Below are 6937 nucleotides of genomic sequence, written 5' to 3'. Positions count from 1 at the left end.
TCAGAGAAAAGATGAGGAAGGAGATGAGCAAGGACAGTTCCCATGTGGCACCAGTGCAAACCAGAGGCCCCAGTGTCAGAGCTCAACACCCCCCAGCTAGGGAGAGGGAGTACACCCCACGAGTGGACCTGTGGTTCTTCCTGTATGAACATGGGCAAGACATGAGAGGGTGGAATGGAAAACTCATCTCTGTCCTAGCAGCATGGGTATGAGAGCTAAAAGAGGAACCTACTAGAAGAGAGATTTCCACCCAAATGAATGAAACCCCAGCTCCCTGTGACCGAGCTGCCAGGTATAGCAGAAGGGAGGATGATATGTCAGATCTCCTTGAAGGAACATCCAGAACATACACCCAGGGAGGGAACGGTAGCCAGGACTAGAGAGGCCCTGCCTCTAGACAGGTGGAGGCCAGGGAAAATTGTGTCTCTTGGGCTGTGTGGATCCCTGACACACCAGAGCCATAGATATACAAGGCTTTTGTCAACACTGGTGCACAGTGTACTCTAATGCCATCAGGACGCTGAGGCAAAGCGAAAATTTTCCAGGACAGAAATCCATTTTAATTTAGGTGAAATGTACATTTTTGAGTTGAGTCTGTGGTTAGAAACCATAGTTATTCAGCCAGATTGCAAGGCCTAATCTCAGTGAAGTTACTTCAGTGAAGGACAGAGATAAAGGGGGGAGACAGAAGATGATAGAGAGAGACAGGAACTGCTGTAAGGGCAAGTCAACCTGACCTCGGATTTTTTTCTGATAAAAAGGAACTAGCAGTAAATGTCACGCGAAACCCATAAAAATGATCATGTATGACCCTATTGTGAAACTGTATGCGTATGTATTTAAGAGAGAGATAAAAAGAGACCTGAAGTTCTCAGAGGTACGCATGCCTTTTCTTAGGAGAACAATCTCCACATGCGTCCAGCGCTGTAATAACAATACCAGCTTTACAACTTCTACAAAAATGTGGGGTTCTCTTCTTTTCTCCGCAAAACAGCCATCAGGTTCATGGGTGAGCCATGAGCCCAGGCTGCCCTTTCCCTTCGCGGCCCGCAGCAACTGGGCCCCAGCCCCGTCTGCTGCCACGGCACTGCCAGCGGGGCCCGGCGCCGTGAAGCCCCACCTGGCCCGGGCATTGCTGCTGCCGCCCTCTGGCAGCCGTGCCCTGGGGCGGCAGCGTGCGGCAAGGGCTGGGCTGAGCTCTGCCCAGCCAGCAGCCCGTGTGGCCACAGCGCCGGCAGCGCCGCTGGCAGGGAGCTGTGCCGCTGGGGCCGTGACAGGCTCTGTGTTCACAGGCATGGCCGGGCGGCACCTGAGGGGGAAGAAGGAAGAGCTCTGGCTCATCTGCCACGGTGAGTGAGGGCAGCGGGCTGGCAGCGGGGGCTGCCAGGGGGAAAAGCTGGAAGCCCTGCCCCGGCTGCGGAGGGCTCTGCTCCCGTGGGGAGAGCACACGGAGCTTTCAGGGCCACGTGGGCCATTGGTGGCCAGCAGCTTCGGGCTGATCCCCTTGCTCCCTGTTCCCTCGTGGCCATGGCAGGAGCCAGCTGGGATGGCCCTGGCAGGGGGCTCTCCTCGGCTCCCCGCAGCTCCAGCTTCTGACCGTGCCTCTGTTCCTCTCTCTCGCAGGCCTTGAAGACAAAACAAAAGACATCAGCCTCGCCGTCGGAAGCCTAGCAATTCAAACACTGTGCATCTTAAAGTCAGGAGAGCGGGCTGCCATCTCGAGGTTCCAGTAGCTCCGAAATCACCTGCGCAGGGCATGGAAGACAAGGACTCGTCTGTCATGGCTCAGCTGCCTGCCTGCCAGGCCGGAGCTCTGTGGAGAGCTGATCCCAGAAGCTCTATTTGTTTGGGCCTCCTGAGTCAGGAGGAATTTTCTTTTTCTTCAAGATTGCTCTTTTCATTTCTTTCTTTTCCTTTACAATGTAAATAGAAACTATGTTATAATACACAGACTGCAAGGATCTTTCTTTTGCTGCCCAGGGTCCGCAGGGCATAGGGGAGGAGAGGGAAAAGGATGATTGCGCTCAGCAAGCTGCCCAGGCGTGCAGTGTTGCAGGGAAAATGGCCAGAAGCCCCTTGGCCTTTGGTGGTTCTGCTGAAGTGTTTGTGCTGGTGACAGAGCGGGTGGGCAGGGGCCGGGGTTGCGGGGATCCCTGTGAGAGCAGTGCCTGGAGATGGCCACAAGCCCTGTGCCGGGCAGAAAGCGCATCTGTGTCCTCCTGCCCGTGTGCTGCTGGCTGCCTTGCTGAGGGCTCCCAGGAGCCTCTGGATAGGGCTGCTCTGGAGCTGCCGTGGGGCTGTGGTGCTGCTGCCGGGCAGCTTGGCGGGGCTGGGGCGCTGGCAAGCCCTGAGCAATGGGCTGTCAGAGGCCACAAGCAGCCCCCCAGCAGCCGCCTTGATCCTTCCAGAGTTGACTTGCAAGAGGGACCCTGGGCACTCTGGAACTAACAGCATCCGTGTTGCTGGAAATCCAAACGCAGGGAAATCTCAGACCTTTGGTCTTGTCAGCAAAGCTTTGAATTAAACACAGGATTTGAAGGGAGACCTTGGAAAGGGCTCCCAAAGCTAGGTGCTAGAAGCGAGAATGTGGATTTCTAGTTTATTATAGCAGAGACACGGGGAGGAAAGTTGAAGTGGAGGAAAGTTTAGAGTTTCAGAGTTCAAGATCTAGAAAAAATCAAATCAGTTACAATGGTAAACAAGAAGTTTAGGATGCAGTGCTGTAGGTTTGTGTGTCATAGCATGATTGGCTAAGGAGGCTTACACTGTAGCAGGATGTGGGAACCCAGGAAATTCCTCTGGCTGCCCTGCAAGACTTGAGACCCTGTCAGAGGGCTCAGAGGCTTTGGCACAAAGCCTGAGACCACTGCGCCTTTGATTTAGCCCTTGGAAAAAACAATTCCCAACCTTGTAGGAAGAATGACAAGCCACAAAGGTTTAAGCAGAATGACAGTGAATTTATCACCGAGTGGAAAAATAGATTTTGGGGCGTTTTAGAATGGGACTTCAGGAGGTAAGATGAGGAATCTGGGCATGTCCAGCCTTTCTCCTACTTCTTCTTGGCCACCATCTGCTGCTGTGATGTTGGCACTTTTAGGCTGGTTTAGAGTAGAAGCTCACTGTCTAACGTAGATGATATGTATGGGAAAGTAATGGCAAATATTGTACACATAGTTGTTTTTAGTATAAAAAGATAACACCGCCCCACGGGAGGCAGAGTGCCTTAGACTGTCTGGCTGTGCGGACCTCGAAAGACAGGAGAAAGAATTTTATAGATAAGATAAAATGAACAACCTGGAGACCAAGAAATGAAGAGCTCTGACTCCTTCTTCAACCACCGGACTGGGAAAAGAGACTTTCTAACATATCTCGGGGTCACTCTGACCAGCTAGAGACCCCGAGAGAACGACTCCATAAGATGAGATATTGGAGATTGGGTCCAAAAGACAAATATCCATGTTGGCCGTGTCTTCTTGGCCAAGAAATCCTTCAAAGCTCTTGTAACTACAAGTCTTGAGGGCCTTGTGAGCCATGCAGTGCAGATGTGAGCCAAACGCACCCTTGCTGTCTGTGGAGAAGTGAAGAAAAAGCAATGGCATCATGTAAAAAAATCGGAGGTCTGCTCTCTAGCTCGTTCCAAACTCCCTCAAATCCCCCAAAGTGGCATTTAGCTACAAAGAGATGACAAGGACTCTTAGTGCTGGCTCTTTGACTCCACAGCAGCTGCTTTAGAATCTTTCACTTAACCCTGTGTAGTCATGTGCCAGAAATGGATCATTTGAAGAAACTTTCCAAGTGACTTGCATGGAGGCTTGTTTGAAGGGTATTTGAGGAGAAAGGCTCCCAGCAGAGGCTTGGGCTTTGGCCTAGCTCTGTCCCCTGCTGATTGTGAAGTGTGCCATCAGCTGAAGGGCTTTCTGGGCTAAAAAATATCATCAAGTCACTTGGACTTGCTCTTTTAGGCCTCTAAGAGCTGGACCCAATTTCGGGCACATTTGGAGACTTCATCTGTGGGTGGATGGACCACCTAGGATTTTCCCAATTGCTGGGAATGGTTCTCCGTGTCCCTGGTGTAAAACGGGGCTCCCCAGCAACTGCGCATCTGCAAGATGATAAACAATTGTCTTGGTTTGAAGAGAGAGGTGCCTGCTAAGGAAGGCAGAAGCCTTCTCTGAAATGGAAAATGTAAATGTCCTCCCTTCAAATGATTCTCATTTAGTAATTCAAATGCTCTCAGGGAAAGATATGGGGATAGGACTGTGCCCGCAGAGCCGGGCAGCGTTTGCTGGTGGTCTGAGCCCTTCCCAAAGATCCTGTGCGGGCTGTCTTAGACACCTGGGGGGGCCAGGCATTCCTTCCAGCCTGGGCCACTTTGGCTGGGCTGGGGGCGGGCCCAGGGCAGAAGGCAGTGTGTGCAAGGGCCCTGGGTGGCATGCTGCAGCACGGTCTCGGTGCCATGGAACGGAACCCGGTGACCAAGGGCCCTTTGTGACACGTGGGAAATAGAAGCTTGCCCAGCTGCTGGGAAGGCACAACAGGGCAGAACGGGACAGAGCGGTGCCGTGAGGAGCCCCCGCACAGCACACTCGGTCCTGTCTGACCCGGAGCCTTTCCAAGGCGTTATTCCTGCAGCTGAGCTCGAGGCCAGACCACAGGACTTGGTGACCTGTGGCCTTCCCAAGGCTTCTTTTCTGCAGGTGCCCTCACAAATCCAGTCATTTTCATGGAGCAGAGACCCCTGAAAGCGCCCAAGGTGGCCTGGGGGGAAGAGGAGGATGAAAGCCCTGGAGCTGCCCGTGCACATGAAACCAAAGCGGTGGTGCCGTCTGAGCTGCCGCAGGAGGGTGAGTGGCAGAGCTGGGCCACAGGGTTGGTGCCTGCAGCCAACTTGGCACCATTCCATCTCATCCCATTTTATCCCATCCCAGTTTCTCCCATCCCATACCCACGGACAGGACGGAAGAGGGGCCGGGAAGACACCCCGCAGGGGCCATGCTCCATCCCCTGGGGAACCCAGGGGATGTCCCTGCCTGGGGAGCGCAGGGCTGGGCCGTGTTCTCCAGCCTCTCCCGCAGCCCCTCAGCTCTGGCTGCGCTCGCTCTTTTCCAGGTGCAGCCCTGCAGCGCACACAGGAGCAGGACCCCGCCCGTGGCCACTTCCGCAGCACAGCCCAGGTACCTGCAGCCATCCCCACCTGGGCTGGGCCTGCTGGCACCGCGCTTGGAGCATTCCCTGCAACATCCCTGGCTTCTTGCCCTTCTCCTACAGCTGGTTTGCAAATTCATCAAGAAAATTCGGGCGGAAGAGACCAGCACCATGGGTCCTGGGCTCAGAGCATATTTGCACATCTTCAAAACCAAGACCAGTGCTGCCCTGCTGGATATGCTCGTAGAGGAGGGCTTCTCCAGTCCAAAGCAAGTAAGCAGCCTGTGGCAAGGGTTTCATGCTCCCAGGAAATTGCTTGGTCTCCCAAGCCACGCCTGCTGGTCACTGGAACTCTTTGAGGCCATGGCAGTGTGGTGGGAAGGGAGGCACTTCTGTGGGGAAGCTGGTGACATTGCTCCCTCTGGCAGCTTTCCAAGTCTCCCCGTGCCTTCTCCAGGTTCCTGCCCTGGTCAGGTACATCCACCAGTGGCTCCTGGCCAATCAGTTTGCTGAGCACAGGCTGAACAGGACCCTGCTGGATCTCACCGAAGCACAGCCTGCTGACGTAGTCATGACGCTCCTGCGTGTGGCCCCGTCCTGTGACAGGTATGGGGCCAAAATGCCCAGAGGGCTCAGGGCTCGCCAGCCCATCAGCCTGTACAGCCTGGCCCAGGTGTGTGACCAACAGAGAGTTCCAGGGCCTTCTGGCTGCTCCCTTGGCCAGCCCCGGCACGTCAGCCCCCGAGCCTGCTGCCGTGCTCCCTCGCTGCCCCTCAGGGGCCTGTCCCCAGTGGCCTGGGCTGCCTGGGTGCTGCTGGCGAGTGGCAATGGGCACAGGCAGAGCTGGCAGCCAGCTCAGGTCCCCACTGCTGCCCAGGCCACGGTGCTGTGTATGAGACAGAGCTCTAACCCCACAGAGCTGCTTTGACCATGTGGAAGAGCATCATGTGCTCGCCCAGGACTGCAGAGCCAGCGCTGCTGATACTCCTGGATGTGCTGGGCAGCTGGCCAGAGCACAGCATGTGCACCTCGGATGGGGACAAAATGGGTGTCTTTGTCCTGGCTGTGAGTTTCTGTAACTGGCCTTTGCTGGCCCCAAGGCTGCCTCTCCAGCAGCTCTCCGTCCTCCTTCCCCCACTGCATCTCCCTGCCTTAGGCACCGGGTGGAAACCCGGCCCAGGGGCAGCTTCAGGCCCACCAGGCCCCGTGCTCCCCCTGCGTCTGTCTGAGCCTCTCCCTGCCCTGCTCGGGCCCTGCCACACGGACACCTCAGCACTGAGCCCTGTCTCGGGGGGCTTTGTCTTTTGCAGGCAACCGTGGTTATGTGGAAGATCCTCCAGATGCCCTGCGTCCCACATATGGTGACGGTGTATTTGCCCCGCCTCTTTCTACATCTGCTCTCCCAAGTGTTTTCCAGCACTCTGGATACGCCAGAGGAGGTCGATGCATTCTGGAAGGGATGCCAGGAGGAATACGGCCTTGCCACCAGCCCCAACAGGTGCTCCATCCCAATCCTCCTTTCCGTGCTACTTCCCTGGGCAGGAGCCAGTGTTCCCAGCGTGACCTGGGCTTTGCTGTGCACGCAGGTTTGCAGTGCGCACCCTGAAGTCCCTGCTCTGCCGAATGCAGCACGAGGATGTGGTGGTGGCAATGGAACGCAATTGTGGCTGGGACACGCTGCTGTGCGCTGACACCCACCACTATGCCGTGGCTCTGCTGGCCAGGTGAGACCCCCTTCTCCCCACTGCTGCCTCTGACATTTGTGCTCTGTGTCCAGGGAGCTCCACACAGT

The sequence above is a fragment of the Melozone crissalis genome, unplaced genomic scaffold (assembly GCF_028551555.1).
Source record: "Melozone crissalis strain CALT ecotype California unplaced genomic scaffold, PUWL_Pcris_2 ptg000192l_1, whole genome shotgun sequence".
Classification (NCBI taxonomy): domain Eukaryota; kingdom Metazoa; phylum Chordata; class Aves; order Passeriformes; family Passerellidae; genus Melozone; species Melozone crissalis.
The sequence above is the reverse complement of the archived record's forward strand: the minus strand, read 5'-3'. Positions refer to the sequence as shown.